Source organism: Megalobrama amblycephala, unplaced genomic scaffold (genome assembly GCF_018812025.1).
Source record: "Megalobrama amblycephala isolate DHTTF-2021 unplaced genomic scaffold, ASM1881202v1 scaffold253, whole genome shotgun sequence".
Lineage (NCBI taxonomy): Eukaryota > Metazoa > Chordata > Actinopteri > Cypriniformes > Xenocyprididae > Megalobrama > Megalobrama amblycephala.
Genome location: NW_025953340.1, coordinates 673,295 through 700,029, shown reverse-complemented (window position 1 = coordinate 700,029; position 26,735 = coordinate 673,295). Strand labels below are relative to the sequence as shown.

Sequence of the window (26,735 nt, the reverse complement as noted above, 5' to 3'; positions counted from 1 at the left end):
CAAAATTTTACATACCAATAATACCATAACAACAGAAGACAGCAAATATGTGTATGCCTAAACTTCAACTTTCAGCCAATGGTTCTCTAATACATCTAATTCATGTTATTTTTTTTCTGGCAAAGGTCAATAAGCATGCCATTCTTCCTTGTGCACATTGGTAAGTTCCTAGTAATCTGATGTAAAATTTTGGTATTGTTTTCTTGTTTTAGTGTTCACTTTTTTCATTGTTTTGTTGTATGGAAATAGAATTTTTTTTTTTTTTAAATGTTATTAACACTGCAATAAATGTAAATGTTCTTAAAATGTGTCATCTTTTAAAGTGAAATTACATTTTTTATGTTAGTATTACTTTAGGCTTTATTACTTATGCACAAGGATATTTTCACTTTAGAATACTGTTCCAGGTTCTTAGTAATTCCTTGACAATGTTGTGGTAATTATTTATTAATTATCAATGGGTTCCCATTGTTTTCACTTTAGAATACTGTTCCAGGTTCTTAGTAATTCCTTGAGAATGATGTGGTAATTCTTCATTAATTATCAATGGGTTCCCATTGTTTTCACTTTAGAATACTGTTCCAGGTTCTTAGTAATTCCTTGAGAATGATGTGGTAATTCTTCATTAATTATCAATGGGTTCCCATTGTTTTCACTTTAGAATACTGTTCCAGGTTCTTAGTAATTCCTTGAGAATGATGTGGTAATTCTTTATTAATTATCAGTGGGTTTGAAGTAATTCTTTGAGCATGATGTGGTAATGATCATTGCCTTAAATACAGAATTCATTTGGCATCACTTTATAATAGTAATGTGAAATATCTTGAGTAAAAACAGACACAATATATATATAAGGCCATAAACATACCTGAGGTATTGGCAGGTCACGGATCCATCCTGATTTTCTGGTTGCAGACAACACTTGAATAAAAAAATTAACACTCTCAAGCGCCATCCACGGAAATGGTCGAGCACGAGGAAAAACACGAAGAATTCACCATTCGTTTAAAAAACATAAATGAATAAACAACTTTCTTCTAATTCTACAGTTCATTAATGTGGTAGCTACAGTGTTTAGTTTAAGTGTCGCCAGCTCATTGTTATAATGCGAGAGCGATGTACCTCTCCGCTGACAGTTGGAATCCCAGTCCCTTTTCTCTTGCAAAACGGGAGATATTACAAAACTCACAGATATTACATGTGTGCGCTCAAACTTTGACCTGCATGTGATGCAAGACGTGCAAAATTATAGCACCCACCGACAGAAACATACAGTGGCGCAAATGAACGAATGTTTAACAATATTTGCAGAGCATATATATATATATATATATATATATATATATATATATATATATATATATATATATATATATATATATATCAGTACAGTAGGCATAAATCTAAGTAAATCAACTAACATTAGTAGTAAAGAAGAAAGGGCCATAACCTGATACTGAGTTTCACAGTTCATTAATAGTTACTTAATAGTTATTCCTCCTGAAGCTGAATTAATAGTTACTTAATCGTAGTTCTTCAGGAGGCATGACTGAATTGATTAGTTACTGATTAACTAATAGTTACTTAACACAATTAAAAAACGCTATGACATACTGATTAGTTAACACATATTCCTTAGTAGTTAATAGTAGTTACTTGAGTGTTAATGAAGAACTACCGATTAATTCTGCAGTAATTCCTTATTAGTTATGCAGTAAGTACGATACAGTATTCTAAAGTGTTACCACTGAACCCTGTATAATTCAGTCTTATAGATATAGGGATGTCAATGTGGTAACGTGTAGTTATGATACTGCGTATTTGAACTCTTGGTAGCTTCATTTCTGTTAAAATGAACAAAATCCCATCTTCCAAATATCCCTAAAACTGATTCAAATATAGATTCTTTTAAATACACTTTTAAGAGCCTCAACTTAACCTGAACCAATTTCAGTGAATTTTTGGTACTCAGAGAGTTATGTTCTATGCAATTCTTTTGATAGAGGGAAACAAGTTACATTTCTAGTTTAAACATTATTCTTCAGACATTCCTCTTTATGTGCAATAAGTATCAGCTGTGTGCAAAGTGAACTACATTTGGTTTTCGAAAATGAAAATAGGTAAAATTCAACAATTTGAACATTGAGCTACTTTGATATCGCCATATCTATGGGACTGAACTATATAGGGCCTTGCAAATGAAGATTTCAAAAAGTAAAGTTTATTAAGAATGATAATCTAGAAGGATATTAAGATATCTTGAATACTTTTAGTTACTGTCAAAGGTGTTTTGGTTTTGTATTCATGTTTTGTATTTCATGTCTTTTATTTTGTAGTTTGTTTCATGTTGCTTGTTTGTGTCATGCTTCCCTTGCTCCTCATGTTCTCCCTTAGTCAATGTGTCATGTTCTGATTGGTTGCTTATGGTCATGTGGTTTTCAGTTCTGTTCTTTTATTGGTCCTCATGTTCCTTGTGTCACTTCCCCATTGGTTGTCTTAGTCATGTGTTCTCTTAGTTCTTGTATTTATAGCCATTATCTTCCCCATGTTCCTTGTTTGTGTATTATCAATGTAACCTGCTGTCGGTGAGTCATTTAGTCAAGTCTGTTCAAGTCTGTTCAAGTCTGTTCAAGTCTGTTCAAGTCTGTCAAGTCGTTCAAGTCTGTTCAAGTCAAGCCACGTTTCTGTTCCTGTTCATGTTTATGTTTGTATTTTGGATTATTCTCATTAAACTGCGCTTGGGTTCTCACTACGCTCGCCTCCAGTTTACTCCCTTCTGTTACAGTTACAGGCAACTTTGGAAAAGGAATATTTATGACACTCTGACAGGTATGTTCTATGCAATTGTGTTGATAGACAAACACGATACATTTCTAGTTTCAACATTATTTGTTCATCAGATATTCTTCTTTAAAAGAAAAAAAGGATCAGCTGTATGCAAAGTGAACCACATTTGGTTTTCGATCACTGAAAATGTGTACAATTTACCAATTTACTCATGGAGCTGCATTAAGATCTCCATATCTCTGGGATTAAACCATTGAGGGCCTTTAAAACGAAGATACCAAAAGGAAGAAACTTTAGAATCTAAAAAGGATATTAAGATACACTATATTGCCAAAAGTATTGGGACACCCCTCCAAATCATTGAATTCAGGTGTTACAATCACTTCCATGGCCACAAGTGTATAAAATCAAGCACCTAGGCATGCAGACTGCTTCTACAAACATTTGTGAAAAAATGGGTCACTCTCAGGAGCTCAGTGAATTCAAGCGTGAAACCGTGATAGGTTGCCACCTGTGCAATAAGTCCATTCGTGAAATTTCCTCACTACTAAATATTCCATGGTCAACAGTTAAAGGTATCATAACAAAGTGGAAGCAACTGAGAACAACAGCAACTAGGCCACGTAAAATCACAGAACAGGGTCAACGTATGCTGAGGCGCACAGTGCGCAGAAGTCACCAACTTTCTGCAGAGTCAATAGCTACAGACCTCCAAATTTCGTGTAGCCTTCAGATTAGCTCAAGAACAGTGCATAGAGAGCTTCATGGAATGGGTTTCCATGGCCGAGCAGCTGCATCCAAGCCTTACATCACCAAGTGCAATGCCAGGCGTTGGATGCAGTGGTGTAAAGCACAGCGCCACTGGACTCTAGAGCAGTGGAGACGTGCTCTCTGGAGTGACAAATCACTCTTCTCTGTCTGGCCGATGGCAATTATGTGTGTGTGTATATACATACTGTATATACACACATATATTTACACTATAAACAGAAATGCAGGGGGGTAAAAAAATGTCTTTCTTTCTCAAAACACTGAGTTTTGATTTCTAAGTGAACTTATTATGTATAAGAGTTTTCACACATGATCGTTGGGTGTAGGTAATTGGGAAATTATTGTGGTATTTAAATGGCAGTGTTTCCCAAATGAAACACAAGAGCTGTTAGTTTTGAGTGATGTGTCTAATGTAAAGAACTGTGTTTAGTGTCTAAGCAATTTGAAAAAAGTGTAACATCCTTATCCTATCCCGGCATATTATGCAGAAACTTAACCCTCTGGAGTCTGAGGCTGATTTGGGGCCTAGAGAAGTTTTGACATGCCCTGACATTTGTTCTTTTTTAAGTTGTTCATAAACATATTAATGACACAAGTGCCATTACACTGTATTCAGCACAAACTAGGCTACCATAATATGTGAGCAACATGTATGTACATGTTTGTGTTTTGGAAGGAATAACGTTTATGCATGGTTATCGAAAAAAACAAAAAACTTAAGTCACTGAAATAAAGCCAAAAAAATATATTAAATCTGTGTTCACAAGACTTCTGGGTATTGGAGGTTGTAGACTAGAGTTTTTGCTTCAAAATTATGTAAAAATTATGCTGCCTACTCTTCATATAAAACAATATATTGATTTAGTTTTTGTAAGACACTTTTTGTCAAGAAACACAGTATGCGTGGAGGCGTGAATCATAACAAATAATGGGCCATTTACACCTGAGAAGACAAAAGATTCGCATAAAGAACCTCTAATGACTTGCATAATAATGAGGCCTTTCAGTCAGGTAGGCTGTGAAAAAATGTGATCATGTCTCAAGCTCATCATGGTGTATATCAAACATACAGAAAAAACAGCAATACTGTGAAATATTATTACAATTTAAAATAATGGTATTCTATAATATACTTTAAAATATAATGTATTTCTGTGATGCAAAGTGTCTGAACAGTTATGTTACCTCTATGGCATTTCATATAGGCTTTTAGCTTAAAAGCATGCACATTTGGAGAAATATTGGTGGATTCTCATATTTTTGTCAATTTTCTATACAGAGGAGTAATATTTATTCAATATTTATTGTCATCACTATGAGCGCTGAATACTGTGTTTTCAATTCATACTTGCAGCCAGAGGGCGCTCTGTGCACCTTTAGTCCACAAATTCATCTAAAGAAGAACAGGAACCAGGAACTAACGGCATGTCTTCTAGAGGTCGCTAACCATGGCTTTAACATCCAGATAAACACTTTTCAAGACAATAAATACACGATTGAGATGATGTATGCATGTGTTGCCTCAGAATTTGCCTCAGAATAGCGCTGGCTCCGTGGGCGTGGCCGCATTAGCGGATAATGAGCTGAATCGCGAACTTCTGACATGGCTCTCTTTTCATAAAGATTACATAAACAGAGATCTTTTGTTTTTGATTTGACTTACACGATTTAAAACCTGGCATTTCAATGTTTCTTTAGACATAAGTCTAATTTTTTTGTCATTAATATTTAAGTTACAGTTCATTTTCTGAGAACTATCAGATTGGACTTCTTTCAGAGGGAGACGAGAGATCACGCATCATGTTAGTTTTCTTTATTTTACAAAAAGCACAACATTTTGTTTTTACTCTGAGTGTACACAAATAAAAGAAGATATTCTATAGTTTCAATTGATATATTATTTATGTCTCTATGACAAAAAAATGACAGAGTATTTTATGTCTGTTTTGCTGCAATGTGAAAAAAATCCTGCAAATGTGCCGACGCGTTACCCGACTCCAGAGAGTTAAAATTAAGCCATTTATAGGTTTATAAATTACATACTTCACTTTAAAACACAGGATAAAATGAAACAAATACACACAGGAACTGCAATAATGCACAAACATAACACAAGAGATTTATTCACTTACAGTACAAACTGAGAATTATTTACATTAAGTTTGTTTATTTATTTTTAAAGCACCTTTAAAACAGCCACAGGACTGACCAAAGTGCTGTACGTGAGTAAAAAATAAAAACAACAAAAGTAATAAAAAATAATAGAAACAAAACACAAGCAAAGATTAACAAGTATTAAAGGCTAAATAAAATAAATGAGTTTTAAGAAGAAATTTAAAAACTGATAAGTAAGGAGATGGTCTAAGATGGACAGGCAAGCCACAGTCTCTGGGGCCACAGTCTCGGCCCTACCACCGAAAAGGCTCTATCTCCTCTGCGTTTTAGCCTTGAACAAGGGACTGAAAGTAAGTTAAGATTACCAGATCTTAAACTTCTGGGAGGGTTGTAGGGACACAGATAATCGGACAGATAATTTGGAGCGAGGTTATTTAGGCATTTGTAGACAAATAAATTTTTTTTTAAATTGATCCTGAATTGAACTGGAAGCCAATGGAGCGCTTGTAAAATGGGAGTGGTATGGTCGTATTTTTGACTATTTGTTAAAAATTTAGCTGCAGCATTTTGCACCAGTTGAAGACGAGCAACCTGGGTCTTTGAGATACCGTAGAGCAGAGAATTGCAGTAGTCCAACCGCGTAGTTATAAAAGCGTGGATAGCTATCTCAAGAGACTTTTCAGATAAAAAATGCTTTATTTTAGCAAGTAAGCAAAGCTGAATAAAGCTTGAAGCAACAACAGTGGAGACATGTTTTTCTAATGTAAGCCGGCTATCTAAGAGAACACCAAGATTACGTACACAGTTTGAATTAAAAGCAGACGGGTTATCCAGGGTGGAATTATTAAATTCGAATTTATCAGATGGACCAAAGACAGTAATCTCCATCTTGGAGTCATTGAGAATTAAAAAGTTATTGGCTAGCCAGAGTTTAACCTCGTCGAGACAGGAAAATAGAATATGTAAAGCAGAAGGGTCATTTCTTTTCATTGGCAAGTAGATTTGAGTATCATCTGAATCAAAAATGATTGAAGTTGGCACAACACAACTTTTTACATTATCTTGGAGATAAATGGGAACCACAGAGATTGGGCGATAGTTATTTAAAACAGAGGTATCTAAAGAGGGCTTCTTTAGTAAAGGAGTAACAGTGGCCACTTTCAGGCAAGTTGGAACTGAACCAGTTAATAAACATTTATTCAGAAAGGATAACAATCCAGGGCCAACGGACTCTATTACCAATTTAAAATACCGGGGATGTATCAGATGGTGAGGACAAAAAGTGGGTTTGAGGGTGGCACTTCCGCATTCCACGCTGCAACTTCTTCGCTGTCTGTGTTCGCCAGTCCCATAGCCAAACCGGTGCCCTTCTCTGGCTCGGCGGAGGATTGCAATGGATTCATCCTGCAATTTTCGCTGGTTTTGGAGATGCAACCGCACATATATCCTAACGATAAAGCAAATGTCGCTTTCATAATTCAGCAACTAGATGGTAAAGCACTCCGCTGGGCAGAACTACTTTGGACTCAGAATAGTCCCGTCGTGCAATCACTCTCAAGTTTTATAAGTCACTTCAAGGAAGTCTTTGGAAAGCCAGCATGGGACTCGTCCATTGGTGAGAGACTATGTAATTTAAAACAAGGTTCATTATCTGTCTCTGATTATGCTTTACAGTTCAGAACCCTAGCGGCAGCGAGTGGTTGGAACGAACAAGCCCTCATCTCCAGGTATCGTCAAGGTTTGGATCCATGTGTACGGTTGCATCTCGCTGCATACGAGGATACCATCGGGCTCAAGAAGTTCATCCAACTTTCTATAAGATTCGCAACTCGTATGCAGCTGTGCATTGAAGAGCACCAAAACCAGCAACTCTTTCCATCCTTCCTCCGCCAGCCCGAATCCATCAGCTCCCCAGAACCAGCCAGCAATGAAATGCAGATCGACAGATCACGTCTTTCACCAGCTGAAGCGACAGAGGAGGCTGACCCAGGGTTTATGCTTATATTGTGGCCATCCTGGGCATTTCAGAGTTGAATGCCCCACTCGTCCAGTGCAAGCTATGGTGAGTGTCATTCTGCCTTCGTTGAATCATCAAAATCCACTCACTATGGTTGCCAACCTTACTGCTGCTGATGTTTGTATTCCAGTTAACGCCTTCATCAACTCTGGGTCAGCTGGAAACTTCATCTCCGGAGCCCTCTGTCGCCAGCTCAACCTCAAGACCATCAGTTTGCCGAAAGTCTACCAGATCCACTCAGTAACGGGTCGTCCTCTCTGTCAAGTGCGTTACATGGTGGGACCTCTGAAACTACAGATCGGTGTTCTGCATCAGGAAGAGGTTCATGTCCAATTCCAAGTCCAATTCCAAGTCCAGTTCCAAGTCCAGTTCCAAGTCCAGTTCCAAGTCCTGCTCCAAGTTCTGCTCCAAGTTATCCTAGCTCTAAGAAGATCCAAGTCTGTGTCACGTCTATTGAGAGTCCATTAGAAAAACGCTCCACAGATATTCCTGACTGTTACTCCCACTTCAGTGACGTCTTCTGTCTGAAGAAGGCCTCCAAACTGCCTCCCCATCGGCCATGGGACTGTGCCATTGATTTCATCCCCGGTGAGCCAGTGCCCAGAGGAAAGATCTATTCCTTGTCCATCCCGGAGGAGAAGGCCATGGAGAAATACATCACTGAGGCTCTATCACAAGGTTAAATCCACCCATCTACTTCCCCTGCTGCATCCAGCTTCTTCTTTGTTGCCAAGAAGGACGGAGGCTTGCGGCCTTGCATTGATTACAGAGCCCTTAATAAAATAATAGACAAGTTCAGATACCCTCTTCCTTTCCATCTGCGCTGGAACATCTCCGTGGCGCCACAGAGAGCTCCTTGCCATCAAGCTCGCCCTGGAGGAGTGGAGGCATTGGCTCGAAGGAGCCCGTCATCCCTTTCTGGTATTAACAGACCATAAGAATTTGGAGTACCTGCGTGATGCAAAGAGATTGAACCCACGTCAAACAAGATGGGCATTGTTCTTTACTCGATTTAACTTTACCATTTCCTATCATCCTGGTATCTACAGTCCCGAAGAAAGTTTTGAAGATCCAGAGTCCATTCTTCCAGAGAATCTCATTGTCAGTCCCATAACCTGGTCAGAGGAGACACTGCCCGAGTCCAATGCCTCCACCAACACCCCGCCAGGTTGTCCCCAAGGACACAGTGCATTCCCATCATTCACTCCTCTCATTCGTCACTGGGCACTGGCCACCCAGGGGTCAATGAAATCCTCTCGTTGTTAAAACAATGCTTCTGGTGGCCCAACATAGCAGCGGATGTCAGGAGGTACATAAAGGGGTGCAGGGAATGTGCAATATCCAAGAGCCCTCGTCATCTTCCCTCCGGAGAACTACAACCTCTGCCCGTTCCAACTCGCCCGTGGTCACATCTAGGAGTGGACTTCATCACAGATCTCCCGGTCTCCAATGGACACACTTGCGTGATGGTTGTGGTTCTCCAAGTCATGTCAATTGATTCCTCTCCCAGGACTTCCAACGGCTATGGTCACAGCAGAGCTTATCTTCAATTATGTTTTCAGATACTTTGGATTGCCTGAGGATATTGTATCTGACAGAGGACCTCAATTTACATCCCATGTCTGGAAATCCTTCTTCAAACTCCTAGATGTGACCATCAGCCTCTCATCTGGATACCATCCCCAGACGAACGGTTAGACGGAGCGGAAGATACAGGAGATTGGCCGTTTCCTGCATACCTTCTGTCATGGCCACCAGGACTCCTGGAGCCAGTTCCTGGGCTGGGCCGAGTACGCCCAGAATTCCCTCTGTCAGTCCACCACTGGTCTCACCCCTTTCCAGTGCGTACTCGGCTAATAGCCCCCACTCCTCCCCTGGGATGGGGAACCATCAGATGTCCCGGCAGTGGATTACTGGTTCCGGGAGAGCGAGAGGGTCTGGGACTCAGCTCATCTTCAACTTCAACGGGCCTTCAGGAGACGCAGATTAACGCAGGGTTTAATGTCACAGACACGCCAGGCTCTTCACTCACCCAATCACGGCGCACTCCCTCACCAGAGTTCTGATCACACACACCTGACACTCATCACCATCCCAATCAGCAGCACTATAAAAGACACTCACAGCCACACAGTCATTGTCCGGTCTCGTTAACACATATTTACCCGAATGCTTACCTTACGGACTCCTCGAACGACGACTTACCTGTCTCCAGTGTGTTTCCTAGATCCTCCGTGTTCTCCTGTCTCCCGTGAGTGTCTCTGTGTGTCTTCAGCTCCAAGGACCATCCGCCATCCACAACTCCTAGAAGAAATCAAGTATCAGTATCTCTGTCATCGATCATCACTAACTTTATCTGGCTTCACTCACCTGCTCACTGCTCTGGTTGTCTCAATAAACATTGTAAACCTTACCTGTGTCTCCGACCTCCTCTGTATGTAACAGGCAATAATTTCAGTGAGATAAGGTAACGATATAGAATCGAAAAGCAAGTGGCTGAGTAGGAGCACAAGGCTCATTTTGAGAAAATATCGGCTGCGATCCAAAATTTGAAATGTTATCAATGAAGAAACGCAAAAAGGATTCACAAAGAGCATTGGAGGAATTAGGAATATGGTTAACAGGAGGGTTTATAACAGAAAACAAGACCTTAGGTCTATGACAGTTGATAGAGATTAAATTAGAAAAATAAGCAGCTTTTGCAGCCTTCGCCGCATTCTGGAAGTCCCAAAGGCAGACCTTAAATGAGTCATAGGAGGATTAGAGTCTGTCCTTTTGCCATTTTCGCTCTGCTTTCCTACAGGTTTGTCTAAGCAAGCGAGTGTCAAAAGTAAGCCAGCAGTCAGATTTTGGTTTTGATTTAAGCAGCTTAAAAGGAGCAGTCACATTTAAAATGTCCAGCCATGCATCATTTAGCAACTTGAGATGTTGGTTGACATCCAGATCAGGAAGTGGCGAATCCAAGAATAATTGTATAACACATTAAAATCAGATTGTGTAACACATTAAAATCAGAGTTAAAGTGAGATGAATAGTACCGAGACTGGGTTTGAGCTTCAGCAGATGAAAAAGTTAATTCAGGGAGAGACAGAGTAAATAAAATTGGCTCATTAAAGGTTTTGGTTTCCAGATGCAAGATAAGACTCTCCCCCAGTGTAGCCTGGGTTCTCTTTTTTCCTCATGCTACCACCAAAATGGAATTTTTCGTTCCTTGCCACGGTCGACTCTGGCTTTCATTATGTGTTGACTTTCTAGCAGCTGCCTTTTTACTTAAAGTGGGCGGTGTAGCGGTTGTACAGTTATTAATAAATTTATGGGTGGAATATGAATATAATAATTCATAAAGCTTTATGAATAATTATTATGCACATACCGACCCAAGGGGGAATTAACCATATATGGTGAATTAATTATAAAGAATTATAATCAATTATATATATGATTAGTTCTGGTTTAATAATTATTTAGAGAAACTGCAAACTAAGCTCCTCATAGAATATTATCAAAGGAAGGTTTTTCTCTGGCCATAAGAAGGACCTCCTATTCTAGCATCCAAACGTAAAGCAAGGATAGGATCTAAACGTTAAAGTGACTTGGTTTTTGTTGAAGGAACAAAAAGAACAATCGAGCATGAATAATGTGTTTTATATATGCAAACTACGACTACAGAGGTTATACGGCTATACAGAATATACACATATATACAGGGGTGAAAGTCAAGAGAGAAAACAAGTAGCAAAACCTAACAGTCTGAAAGCCAGCACAGAAATCAGTTTCATTATCTAAGATTCAGAAACGGTACTTGCGTCAGTTTGCTTGCTGGGTTTCAGTTCAGAGCTGCTGCAGTTCATTGGCTTCTTCCGTTTCTGCGGGAGGGTTTGAACTGGGGACGTGAAAGTTAGTTTCGCCGAAGAGATGGTGGTCCCGGGATGAGCGCGATGGAAGCACGTCGCCGTGACGTCGGGGGAGACGTGCGTGAGTGGGCGATGGATGATTCAGGGCAGTCGGGAGAACATATTTATGGACCAAAGTTTCTTGAATTGAGGCTTACATGCAGTTTATGGGGGGATCTGCTCACTTTCGACACTGTGCAGACGCTACAGCGGTAACACTTTATAATAACGTTCAGTCTTAAGTCAGTTATAAATTATTAGTTAATGATGAACTAATCATTTACAAAACATGACTATACATTTATAAATGATTTATAAGTGATATGTTAACATTGTATTGTTTTATTAATTCAGTTATAAGTCCCTTATAAATTATTAGTTAATGATGAACTAATCATTTACAAAACATGACTATATGTTCATAAATGATTAATTAATGGTATGCTAACGATTTACAAATGTATTGTAAGTTATCTTTAAAAATGTGTAAATCATGAAATAAATCAAACAGATCATTAGTAGATGGTTTATAAGTTATTAGTTGATACATTATCACTTATCACTCATTGAAGTATTTATGTCAAAATTGTTTTGTATCATTATCTCAATAAACAATTGTTAATCATGAACAAATGACGAACAAACCATTAGAAAATGTTCATTATATGATTTATTGATGAAGCTGGTCTGTGTTCAAAAGCACAAATGATATGTACAGGTGATGAATAGTTTACACTTTAGATTAGGGGATGCAGAAAGCATTATAAATGATTTGTATACATATACAAATAATTTGTAACAGGTAAGAAAGGTCTGCAAATGATATGTAACACATTTACAAGTGATGAATAGTTTGCACTTTAGATTAGGTCTTTGGCTTGCTTACTTGGGGACACTTGACATTTGACTTGACATTTGATATTCAACAGTATTCTTGACATTTATTCAACAGTGCTTTGATCTGCCTACATTGACACTATTCTTGAAGAGAATTATCAATGTATCAATGTAAAGCTGCTTTGATACAATCTGCATTGTAAAAAGCGCTATATAAATAAAGGTGATTAGGTGATGCAGAAAGCTTTGTAAGTGAAATTAATAAACGTAATTTCGGGAGGAGTACGCCCATCTAATCTTCCAATTAATACCAAGGTATAAAACCAGCATCTTACCTCTTCCTGTTGTTAGTTCTTTCGGCATTTGGCCCTCCCAAACCTGCATCATGACTGACTTCCAGGAAATCGAACTTTCCCTCCAACGACAAGCTTTCTAATGTGCAAGAAACACCTGCACGTTTTTCCCCAAACAGGTTGGATCCTCCTTCACTTCATATTTCACCTGTTGATTACCCAGGTTGCCGGTTTCACCATTCCACAAGCCAGCTCAACACACCTCGCTCAAGAAGACCTCTTTCTCCTCCTCCATCTAGATTCATCACGGGGCTTGGCCGATCCTCTTCATGATGCATCTCGTCCTTCATCATCATCATCATCATCTTCTTCAGCATCAAGCCCTTCCGTCCCGCCAAGTTTCAAATGAAACAGCAGCACAATCCATACGGTTCGCCTCCAACCCGCCTCAGTTTCAGCCCGCAGCAGCCGCGGCCACAGCTTCCTCGTCCGCCGCTCATTTCAGCCGGCAGTCTATCGCGGCCGCTCGTGATAGTTCCGCGTCCTCTCCGACCATTACTGTTACCTTTCCTCCTCCCACAGGTGAGTCTCTCACAGCTTCCTCTGTCCACACTTCCAATATTTCTCTTCCTCCTGTCTTTCAGTCTCAGTTTAATCCATCTAGCCATGGAATAAATCAAAATTTGAGGCTACCTTTGCAAACGGCACCCTTACCCCCTCTCTTCCATTCCTTTCTCCTCCGCTATCGGAGCAGACCCAAGCGCGAGGTCGCCTCCGCAAAGGTCCAGCCGAATGCGCAGCTCGAGTCACCCAGTGGAATCAATGTCCTTATCGGGGGGCACTTGACCTGGAGCTGTACAATAAGGTTTTTCTAGGTTGCTGTAGCATCTCTTGCATTTTGTGTAATTCCGCCACGCATGAGCCGTCCTCTTGCCCCCTTTTCAATCCCGCCCCTCCAAGCAATCTGGGCACTAATCCAGGCACTTCTCAATTTCTAAATTCCACATCTTACGTACCACAGTCCAGGGGCGATTCCAAAAGCCGCAATTTCAGGTTCATTTCAGGCAGACAAGTGTGTAATAATAATTTCAATCAGTTTGGCTGTACTAGACAATGCTGCAAATATCTACATGTGTGTAATTTCTGTGGCGGAGCTCATGCTCGCTCTGTATGCCCTGTCTATCGCTCCTCAGCAAACTCCAATAAAGAATTGAGAAAGTATCTGTCTTCTCCTATCATTGTCTCCTCTTTAGCACACAAACTGGTGAATCACCCAGACCAAAACTTCACACAGTATCTACTTACAGGTTTAAAGGAAAATTTTAACCCTGGTTTGGAAAGCTTACCTACCACTAGCCTTATTTGCAAAAACCTACAGTCTGCAATAGCTGAACCTGAAGCAGTTGACACCTTAATAGCCAAAGAGCTAGAGTCTGGATTCATGATTGGCCCCTTTGATTCCCCTCCTTTCAAATTGTTTTGGACAAGTCCCATCGGTGTAGCCACAAGGAAATTTTTAGGGAAAATGCGATGATGAATGATCATTGATCTCTCTGCTCCACACAACAGCACTAATCCAAGCATTAATAGCCTCATCCCGCTAGAAGAATTCTCCTTGTGCTACCATAACATAGACCAAACCATTCATCTAATTAAAAATGCTGGTTATGGAGCCTGGTTAGCAAAAGTTGACATTACTTCAGCATTCAAAGTCATGCCCAGTCATCCAGATTTTTGGCACCTTTTTGGCATTCGCTGGAAAACAAAATTATATTTTGCTGTGCGTTTAACTTTTGGCTGCAAAAGTAGCCAAAAACTTTTGACATGCTGTCAGAAGCACTTTGCTGGATCCTGCAAAACAACTATGCAGTCCCTTACCTGGTGCATCTTCTGTATGACTTTCTTACCATTTCCTCAAGCTTCTTTCCTCCAGCTGCTCACCTTTCCACCGTTCAGGAAGTTTTTTCTAAATTGGGAGTTCCACTGTCGCCAGAGAAAACATCAGGCCCTACCACATCCCTAGATTTCCTTGGAATTAACCTTGTCTCTGTTAAATTCCAAGCTTCCCTTCCCAAAGACAAAATAGACAGGACAATCGCCATCTCCTCCAATCTGCTGAAAGCACATCAGTGCAGCAAACGAGATTTGCTATCCCTGCTTGGCCACTTAAACTACGCCATGTGTATAGTGCCTCAAGGATGCCCTTTCATCTCCCACTTGCTGTCTCTTGCATCTTCCATTCAGGAATAAGATAATACCACATCTCTAACCCCATCTTGCCCCGCCGATCTGAATCTATGAATCATGTTTCTAAAACAATGGAATGGCCTTACCTTCTTTTACGATGACATTCAATCTTATTCTAGTGATCTCCCTCTGTTTACAGATGCCGCTCCCTCAGTAGGCTTTGGAGGTTTTTACAAGAGACATTGGTTCACTTCAACCTGGCCTCCTGAGCTCTCCATGTCAAATCAATGTGCCACATCTTCAGCTCTTTTTGAGTTATATCCGATCGTTATAGCTGCCTTTTTGTGGGGTCACGAATGGTCTTCTAAAAGCATAGAATTCCACTGTGATAATCTGGCCACTGTTCACTGCATTAACAAAGGCCGTTCAAATTCCCCTGAAATCATGCCCCTCTTGAGATGCCTCACCTGGTTATCCGCCTGTTCATCTGTTCAACAGTTCATCTCAAAGCCGTTCATATTCTAGGCCACCAAAACCAAATCGCTGACGTACTCTCTCATTTTCGTTTCAGAAATTCAGAGCATTAGCCCCGGAGGCAGACCCAGACCCAACCCCAGTTCCTCCCTATTCAGACTTCCTGTAACTCACCCACTCAAACATCTCCACACCTCATCTCTGGATTCAATATTCCACGCCATCTTACCCAGAAAATTACAATCCTACTGGACAGCTTGGAGAGCATTTATGTTTTTGGGGAGCAGTCGGAGCTCGAGTAGAATATTCTCTCCGAGCCCCTCTATAGCAGACAGTAAGCCAAATCTATTTACCACTTACGCTAAGATTATATGGGCACAAGAACTCGTGAAGTGAAGTTAATAAACGTAATTTTGGGAGGTGTACAGCCATCTAATCTTACAATTAATACCAAGGTATAAAACCAGCATCTTACCTCTTCCTGTTGTTAGTTCTTTAGGCATCTCTCCTCCTCCCCTTCTCCTCCTTTTTATACAATTTTGCCTGTTATAGGGGGGCAATCGGAGCTTGAGTAGAATATCCCCTCTATAGCAGACAGCAAGCCAAATCTGTTTACCACTTATGCTAAGATTATATGGGCACACAAACTCATGAAATGATTTATTCATGTGTTTACACATCATCTACAACAGGTGTTGAAGACTTTGTAGTGTGTACTGCAGTGTTGACTGTGCTGACTGGTGAGGGTATAGACAGCTGTCATCTCTGACACAGTCTTTAAAGGGGGGGTTTAATGTTATTTCATGTATTCTGACTTATTTACACTTTTAAAGAGTTGGATTCTCATGCTAAACATGGCCAAAGTTTCAAAACACAAGTATTTCTGTGCCAAAAATTCTCTTCCAAATCCTTACAGGATTCAGGGTCTTTTTTTCATGTCAAGTCAAGTCAAGTGAAATTTATTTATATAGCGCTTTTTACAATTGGTAATTGTTTCAAAGCAGCTTTACATGTTAGAAGCACAGAAAAAAGAGAAGTGGTTATAAATAAGCTGTACAAGCAAGCATGGTAATATGTAACATATACAAGATGGTGCTACATTAAGCCAATGTCGGCTGACTCCCAGGGGTGGAAAAAACCCCCTAGGAGAAAAACCCAGCGTGCTAACACTGGGAAAAAAGTCCTAGGAGGGAAAAAACCCCTTGGAAGATATATATAATATATGTAAATGGATATGGAGATCAAAATCTGAATTATACATTTTTATTATAGAGATTAAAAATAGATTATATATAAATATATGTAAGCGGATACGGAGATTAAAAATCTGAATTATAGATGCAGCCAGAACTGGATCTGTAGGCCCATTGTCTCCTGGGCTACGTTGTAGTCAGGTCCAGACACAGGTTCTCCATCTGATCTGGATACGGCCTGGATCCAGCACCCGGCAAACCTCAGGATAAGCAAAGAGACTGATATTAGCGTAGATGCCATTCTTATTCTGATGTACAGGTATATCTAGTGTTATAGGAAATATTCTCGGTTCCGGCCGACCTAATTATTGCAGCTTAACAATCCTTTAACGGATTTGAAAAATGTCAATGTATTGATAATGTGTTATGTGTATGCAAGAGCAAAGAGATGTGTTTTTAGTCTAGATTTAAACTGACAGAGTGTGTCTGCTTCCCGAACAATGCTAGGAAGATTGTTCCAGAGTTTAGGTGCTAAATAGGAAAAGGATCTGCCGCCTTCAGTTGATTTTGATATTCTGGGTATTATCAACTGGCCTGAATTCTGAGATCGCAATAGACGTGAAGGACTATAATGCACCAAGAGCTCGCTTAGATATTGGGGAGCTAAACCATTTAGAGCTTTATAAGTAAGTAGCAAGATTTTAAAATCTATACGATGTTTAATAGGGAGCCAATGTAATGTTGACAGAACTGGGATAATATGGTCATACTTTCTGGTTCTAGTAAGAACTCTAGCTGCCGCATTTTGGACCAACTGTAGTCTGTTTAAAAGCCGAGCAGAACAACCACCCAGTAGAGCGTTACAGTAATCTAGTCTTGAGGTCATGAATGCATGAACCAACTGTTCCGCATTTGTCATTGAGAGCATATGTCGTAATTTAGATATATTTTTTAGATGGAAGAAGGCGGTTTTACAGATACTAGAAACATGACTTTCAAATGAAAGATTGGTATCAAAGAGCACACCCAGGTTCCTAACTGAGGACGAAGATTTAATGGAGCACCCGTCAAGTGTTAGAGAGTATTCAAGGTTTTTTCGTGAGGAAGTTTTTGGTCCAAAGATTAGGATATCAGTTTTTTCTGAATTTAATAATAAGAAATTTCAGTTTTTTGTCAGGTATGCATTCTGTTAGTTTTGTGAATTTGTAGGTTTCGTCAGGGCGCGAGGAAATATAGAGCTGAGTATCGTCAGCGTAGCAGTGAAAACTAACACCATGCTTCCTAATTATCTCTCCTAAGGGCAGCATGTACAGAGTGAAAAGCAACGGTCCTAGTACTGATCCTTGTGGTACTCCATATTGAACTTGTGATCGATACGACATCTCTTCATTAACTACTACAGACTGATAACGGTCAGATAAGTAAGATTTGAACCATGCCAAAGCAATTCCACTAATGCCAATATAGTTTTCAAGTCTTTTTTAAAAGAATGTTGTGATCGATAGTGTCAAAAGCAGCACTGAGATCTAATAACACTAATAGACAAATACAGCCACGATCAGATGATAAGAGTAGATCGTTTGTAACTCTAACGAGAGCAGTCTCAGTACTATGGTATGGTCTAAATCCTGACTGGAAATCATCACAGATTCCATTTCTTTCTAAAAAGGAGCACAGTTGTGTTGAAACTGCCTTTTCTAGTATCTTTGACAGAAAAGGTAGATTCGAGATTGGCCTGTAATTTACTAAATCTCTCGGATCTAGTTGAGGTTTTTTAATAAGAGGCTTAATAATAGCCTGCTTAAAAGTTTTGGCACGTATCCTAGTGTTAAAGATGAATTAATTATATCAAGAAGTGGACCTACGACCTCTGGAAGCATTTCTTTCAGTAGTTTAGTCGGCATTGGGTCTAACATACATGTTGTTGATTTTGATGATTTGATAAGTTTAGATAATTCTTCCTCTCCTATAGCGGCGAATTATTCTAGTTTTACCTCAGGGACACTACAGTGCACTGTCTGAAGCGAAACTGTAGACGGTTGCATGTTTATAATTTTCTCTCTAATATTGTCAATCTTGCAAGTAAAGAAGTTCATAAAGTCATCACTGCTGTTCTCTTTGGAAACGTCAGCAGTTGAATCTCTGTTTCTAGTTAATTTAGCCACTGTGTCAAATAAATACCTAGGATTATGTTTGTTTTCTATTAAGAGATTTGAAAAATAAGTAGATCTAGCATTTCTTATAGCCGTTCTGTACTCAATCATTTTTTCTTTCCACGAAAGGCGAAAAACTTCTAGTTTTGTTTTCTTCCAACTACGTTCAGCTTTTCTCACAGCTCGTTTTAGAGCCCGAGTGTGCTCATCATACCACGGCGTTGGATTAGTTTCCTTAATCTTCTTTAGACGTAAAGGAGCGACTGCATCTAATGTGCTGGAAAAGAGAGAGCCAATAGTTTCTGTTGCAGCATCGAGTTCTTCTAAGTTGTCAGGTATACTAAGGCGATGAAACTGCTCGGGGAGATTATTTATAAAGCAATCTTTAGTGGTAGAAGTGATGGTTCTACCATATTTATGGCTGGGTGGTGGTTTTGTAGCCTTGGCTAACTGTATTATACACGAGACTAAATAATGATCTGATATATCATCGCTCTGCTGTAGAATTTCAACAGCATCAATATCAATTCCATGCGACAGTATTAGATCTAAGGTATGATTACGACAATGAGTGGGTCCTGACACGTGTTGTCTAACTCCAATAGAGTTTAAAATGTCTGCAAATGCCAATCCAAATGCGTCTTTATTATTATCTACATGGATATTAAAATCACCAACAACAAGGACTTTATCCGCAGCCAGTACTAACTCTGATAGAAAATCAGCAAATTCTTTGATGAAGTCAGTATGGTGATAACCATATGAAAGATAACCTTGCTTCCTAAAGAACCCAGCGTTAAGTGGAGCTGAGAGATTTGTGCTCTCGCATTACATTGATGTGCTCTTGACATTTGTTATTAAAATAACCATAGAAACGATCAAGTTGCAATCACTTTTTTATTGGTTAAAATGAATGTAGAATATCTCGTGTTTTTCCGAGGCTGCTTGAGCCCTCAGGATCGGCGCTTATGGTTTCATAAACAAGGCCCAGTTCCACGCTGGATTTACAGATCGTTTGAAACTGAAAGATGGAGCGGTCACAGTGATAATGATCCCGGTCATGAGGTGGTGAGTAAAACTGCATCAAATGCCTGTTTTGTTGGCAATAGGCGCCTAAGTGCATATACAACACGAACATAGTGAATTCATAAATTCCTTATTCACTATACTCTATAATCATTATAGTGATTCAAAAGTTAAAAAGGTAAAACTGGTTCAGAGGTTCACTTTATGGTCTGTGCCGATGAGTGAACCCACTTGAATCACCCGACTGTTAGTCATTTATAAATATTTATCCAAGCAAATAAATTACTCTTCTTAAAAATAGGGCTTTAGCGTACCTGCATATTTGTGCTTTTGAACACAGACCAGCTTAGAACTTCATCAATAAATCATATACTGATACTAATGGTTTGTTCATTACGGAAGCCCTGAACCGCATGGTGAAAAAAAAAAAAAAAAAAAAACTTGGTGGGGAGGAAAAAAAAACGAAAACTTATCTCGTTATTTCAACATAATAAGTCATTATAACGACATAATATCTCGTTATTTCATCATAATAAGTCGTTATAACGACATAATATCTCGTTATTTCAAGATATTAAGTCGTTATAACGACATAATATCTCGTTATTTCAACATAATAAGTCGTTATAACGACATAATATCTCGTTATTTCAACATAATAAGTCGTTATAACGACATAATATCTCGTTATTTCAACATAATAAGTCGTTATAACGACATAATATCTCGTTATAACGACATAATAAGCCGTTATTTCAACATAATAACTCTTCATTATCTATCAAGTATGATAAAGGACGTGTACTTACCAATGTCCTTGGTGGCGCAATGTTAAAGTATTGGACCGCCAGTCTAGCTTTTACTGCGATCGCCGCGGTTTCGAATCCGCCTTTTGCCGATATCAAAAAAGGCATTTATTTTCAATAAAAATTAAAACTATGTTATAAAAGTGCAAATAACCTGTATAACGAGTGTTTAATAACATTAAAAGTATTTATTGGGCAGGGTTAGGAGCATGTTCGATATTACCCACTAGAGGGCAGAATAAGACAGGGAATCAATTAAAGAATGCAATCGTTATGTTGAACTACTGTTACAATTTGGTGCTCCAAAATCCCAGAGGTTTATCATGAGAATTTGCGTTCATCCCAGGCTAACCTTTATTGAGGTTAAATTTATTAGACCATAGTAAATAAAACAATTTACAGTGCAAATATTAGGGGTGTCAAACTTACAGCCCGGTGTCCAATCTGATTTGAAGTAATAAAACATAGAGATGCACTAGTCCAGGGGCCAAAAACGTTTTTAAGCGGGGTTTTTTTTTATTATTATTCTGGGCTTGCAAACAAACTGCTTTGTATTTTCTAAAGATATAAAAATCAAAATAGGTGCTAATATATTGAAATAATAGGACACGGAGTGTCTATTTACAGTAAGTGCAAACACTCTTTACAGTATAGCTCCAATGTCTGGTTGGGCCACTGAAGTTTAAAAAGGGACAGTTGTAATTCGATGTATTCAGTGGCGTAACAATAGCATGTAGGGTTTCAGATTTTGGCTTTTACAGCGATCGCTGCAGGGTCGAATCAGCATTTTGCAGAGCTCACCCAATAATAGAGCTCACTCCTATTTTCTCATCATATACATTTTCAAAAAAATGAAAATAATGTTCAAAAAGTGGAAATAAAATGTGAACAAGTGTTTAATAATATTAAAAGGGTTCATTGAGTAGGGTTGGTGGAAAGTGGAGGGGTTTTATTCTCCCAATAATGCAGCATCCATTTAATAATTTTAATAAATATAATGACTCTATATGATATTATTGCATCCTGTACAAAAATACTGAGGTACAAATAGTATCTGCCAATACCAGCCTACAGCATCTAAATACTATTTACACTTCTTGCAAAGAACTGATAGGGTACTTTTACAATAGAATATATCGCTATTTTCACCTAGTATAAATAGCATATCGTGAAAATGCTGCTATTGTCATTTAGTATAAATAGGATGTATCGGTATTTTCACTTAGTGTAAATAGCATCTACAGTAGGGGTGTCAAACTCATTTTAGTTTGAGGGACGGACTGGAAAGAAATGAACCATATGCGGGCCGAATTACCTTCTTATAATAACTTTAGTGCGCTGATAGTTACATTAATATTAAACATATGAACAACAAATTAATTTGCAAGAAAACTGCATTTTTTTTTTTTTTTTTTACAGTTGAAAAGACTATTCTATTTTTAAAATTATTTTTTATTTAATATTTTTTATTAGCATCTATTTTGATTTATCATGGCCAGTTTCAATTTTTATAAGAAGCAAAACGTCTGATTCTGATACTGGTTGCAGATTTTTTTTAAAGCAAATTTATTTGTTGTTTATTTTTTCACAGGCCAAACTGGCCTTAAACAAATATCTCTTTGACATTAGAGGCAAACACTGGCATTTGGATATTAGAGGCATTTTTATCATAGTCAAAGATGTTATGCACATGAGCATGAGCAGTTGTTTTTAATCTAAATTACTGAATAATTTCAAGATTAACAGCAAAAACTAGGTCTGGTCTGACTTTAGCTTTGTGAAATTATGCTACATAACAAAACAAAATCAGCAGACGGACTGAATGAATATTACTACTTTATATGGAGATAAGAGGAAAAGCCATCAAAACTTTTCTTAAAAACAGTTGCCTTCGGAGATATATTCATATCAATCCCACTGTAATATTTATATTATTCTCCCTATTTTTCGCAAACAGTGAGCTTGTGCATGGTACAGTAGTTCCTCTGCTGGTGGGTCTGTTCTCTTTGTGTCCGTATTCAGCGTGTTAAAGTCCTGCTTACATACTTCGTAAATACACAGATGAAATTTTGGGAAAATATTACAAAGCAGTTTTTTGCAAGCCCAGAATAATAATAAAAAAAAACCCCGCTTAAAAACGTTTTTGGCCCCTGGACTAGTGCATCTCTATGTTTTATTATAGTTCAAATCAGATTGGACACCGGGCTGTAAGTTTGACACCCCTGACATTTGCACTGTAAATTGTTTTATTTACTATGGTCTAATAAATTTAAATTGTAACAGTAGTTCAACATAACTATTGCATTCTTTAATTGATTACCTAGTGGGTAATATCGAACATGCTGCTAACCCTGCCCAATAAATACTTTTAATGTTATTAAACACTCGTTAAGCAGGTTATTTGCACTTTTATAACATAGTTTTAATTTTTATTGAAAATAAATGCCTTTTTTGATATGTGATGTGAAACTAGAGAAGAACGAACTCGGCAAAAGGCGGATTCGAAACCGCGGCGATCGCAGTAAAAGCTAAACTGGCGGTCCAATACTTTAACATTGCGCCACTAAGGACATTGGTAAGTGCATGTCCTTTATCATACTTGATAGATAATGAAGAGTTATTATGTTGAAATAACGACTTATTATGTTGAAATAATGAGATATTATGTCGTTATAACGACTTAATATCTTGAAATAACGAGATATTATGTCGTTATAACGACTTATTATGTTGAAATAACGAGATATTATGTCGTTATAACGACTTAATATCTTGAAATAATGAGATATTATGTCGTTATAACGACTTATGTTGAAATAACAAGATATTATGTCGTTATAACGACTTATTATGTTGAAATAACGAGATAAGTTTTCGGGGGTTTTTTCCTCCCCACCAAGTTTTTTTTTTTTTTTTCACCATGCGGTTCAGGGCTTCCGTAGTTCATCATTTGTTCATGATTAACAATTCTTTATTGAGATAATGATACTAAAACAATTGACATAAATAATTCAATGATATATGTGATAAATAATGTATCAACTATTAACTGATAAACCACCTACTAATGATGTTTAATTTATTTCATGATTTACACATTTTTTAAGACTTAAGGCTGATTTATACTTCTGCGTCGAGTGTACGCAGTAGCTATGGCGTAGACTGTGTGTAGCACGCATAGCCTACAACGTAGCCTTACCTGCATCTTTCCAAAAATGTAACAATGCGTCAATTCTACGCGGACCGCAAGCGCTGTGATTGGTCTGCTAGAACCCCTCCCACGGGTTAAAAAACTGGTGCGGAGCACTAGGAGAAGAGCAAGCGTTTTCAACTTCCATATGAATGAAAAAATACTCTGTTTCAGGGGACACATACAGTCAAACTGCAACAAAAGCTGTTACCTATTTGCCGCTTCTCTGCCGCTTCTATATGTAAGCTTCTCTGACAACGTAGTTATTATGTCTTTAATGGCTAATGTTTGCATTAGAGGTCATGACTTTGTAAAAACTACGTAATTTTTTTTACAGTGCATATATACAAAAGCGAAAGTAAAGACAGGAAAAGAGAGAAGACAGCGAAACTTATAGACAGTCCTTTAAGAGCCAGCAAAGAATCAGTCTCACTTGGTTAGGGCGTTTAACTTAGCGCATCTAAGATAGATAGAAGGTACTTGCATGAGTTTGCATGCTGAGTTTCAAAAGATACAGGTGAAGATTCAGTGCGTCCGTGCAGTTCGTTGGCTTCTTCCGTCTCCGCGGGAAGTTCGAACTGAGAACTTGAAAGTTTGTTTCGCCGAAGGTGGTCGTCCCGAAGAAGGAGAGGAGCATGTGATGGGTGCGCAGTCGCCGAGACGTCTGGGAGAGAAGTGCATGAGATGGCGAGGGACAATTGAGAGACAATCGAGAGACAAAGGAACGTGCGTGTGGTTGTCTTTTTAAGGACAAACAAGCCAAAATGCCTCCTTGGGTGAACAGCCAATGTCCAGCGTGGATTTTGAGGAGGGAAAAGTTCTCTTTGTCTTGTCTTGCGGCTCAATTTACATAATTTATGATGGTTTTAGAATTGGTAACTTTTACTCCAAAAGACCTTAGAAATAGACTAATGCATGGTATCGTAACAGAATAGTTAATTAAAGCATCCTGGGAGAATTCATTTAAGACTAAACATGCCAGGGTGCAAAAGACATAAAGACATAGATACAGTCTTACACTCGCATATAAAGGTTTGGGGTACAATTCACACAACTATAGTCGTAACTTAATATTAAATACATGATTAAAACTGGAATATATGGTTACAGCATTACATTTTAAACATATTTAATGAATGTGACTTAAAGAGAGTCCTGGTATGTTCCTCTGTGTGTGCGTCTACGTGTATTGGAGTTTGGTGATGTCTGGAATGCGGCCGCATGGCTCACAGTAATTCGATCTGAGTTGACCACAATCATTTGAAATCACAAGGGAGAGATTCGTGGGTCCGTCGACACGGCCATAAAATGTGTCAAGTGAGCTGTTAATGTCAGCCAGGCCGTAGCCAATGTGAGATTTACAAACAAAAGTTCAAGAAGTTAAAACTTAAACAAAGTTTATAGTTGACTTGCTAATCTGATCCTGTGCAGACGCTACAATAGCAATGCAGGTTGCATCTTTATAAATACATTCATGGAACCATACGACCATACTAATTTTACTTATAAATCAGTGTATAATGGATTATGATCATGTGCATTGAAAAGGAAAGTAATTATAAAAATAATAAAAATGCATCTATAACTGTTCTTATAATGCGGTATAGATCTTAATGAGTCTTTGTAAATATGTTTTTAAAATAGTAATACTTGCTTATAAATAAGTATAAATGGAGCTATAATTTATGGTCTTCATAGAAAGTGTTACCAAAACGTTAAATATTAGTTTAATAAAATATTCGTTTATCACTTATTATGCATTTATGAATGTATAGTCATGTTTTGTAAATGAATTATTTATTCATCAATAACTAATAATTTATTAGACTTATGACTTATAACTGAGCGTTATTATAAAGTGTTACCGTGTGGGGGTAATTTACCTCTGTTTTAGTGGTCTTTAACATGATATAAGTAATTTGTAACCAAAATTTTTTACCTCAATATAAGTAACCCTGTAAGAAATGACATCAAAAATATAATTTTACCTGAAATCAGAGACGTTACTAAAGCTGGGCACACATTTAACGACTAGCTAAAACATTCTAAGACTGTGCTCAACATACAGCGATTGTTTCCTGCGACTGAAGCAGATTTAAATACTTATATATGGAATTTGAACACCGACTGTAATCGCAGACTGAACGCAACTGACTGAACGCAACTGACGCGATAAGTCATAAGTATCAATTTACATTCATAATCGGCCTTACAATCATTAAGTGTGTGCACAGCTTAATTGTATTACTTGTGAAAGGTCAGGCGTGTGCCAGAGCATCAGACTTTTCCGATTTTTTCAGTCTTTTTATCTGTGACAACCAATCATATTTTATAATACTTTTTTTTTTTTTTTTTTTAAAGGAGCTAAAGTAACACAAATCTTTTTTTTACTTAATTGTCATCTGCACATAATTTTATTATGTCATAATATATTGAAGTTGTAAAGTTTTAACTTAATCCATTTGTGGTGAGACAACATGAAGTATTTCTGTTGCATTGACTGAATCTGGGCAGTGGATGGGGCTGGATCAGGAGAGTAAATGTTGAAATTAATTGCTATTTAATGTGTTTGTTTGTTTGTTTGTTTGTTTTTGTTGTTTTTTAGGGAAATACTTGTTCAGTTAAGTTTCACATTTAAAAGAGTTTCTGTAATGTTTTGAGGTTACCATTGCTCAAGAGTAGAGCTTATGGTTAGGCTGTGGGTGGCTACATGTTACAAAATTTTGTGTGATATTCTCAGTGAGTACTAATGTGTTTTAATAGCCTATACCTATTGTTCTCTGTAAATTTCTCTTGGCCATATCTATGACATATTAACACATATTGGACCCACAATTCATTATATTATAAAACCTTGACAAACCCTTTCATTTCACTCCCTCATTTAAGACAACTGCTTGGTTTACACATGCTTGTGTCAACAGCTCATCGGTTCTTCGAGTCCAAACTGTTTCCTCGGTTCAGAGTACTGGTGACTGTTGTAACCATTAACC

At 38.2% G+C, this 26,735-nt stretch overlaps 1 protein-coding gene across 4 annotated transcripts in view; it reads left to right on the top strand.

Moving 5' to 3' along the window:
• The first annotated feature begins 1,512 nt into the window (after positions 1-1,512).
• tshr (thyroid stimulating hormone receptor) overlaps positions 1,513-26,735 on the top strand; it is a 43,213-nt gene continuing 17,990 nt past the window's right edge. For 2 of the 4 annotated variants that reach the window (XM_048179589.1, XM_048179590.1), the window contains exon 1: positions 1,513-2,829. The gene's annotated coding sequence lies outside the window, so the exon portion shown is untranslated. The remainder of the gene's footprint in view (positions 2,830-26,735) is intronic. The other 2 variants (XM_048179591.1, XM_048179592.1) reach the window with 2 other exon arrangements.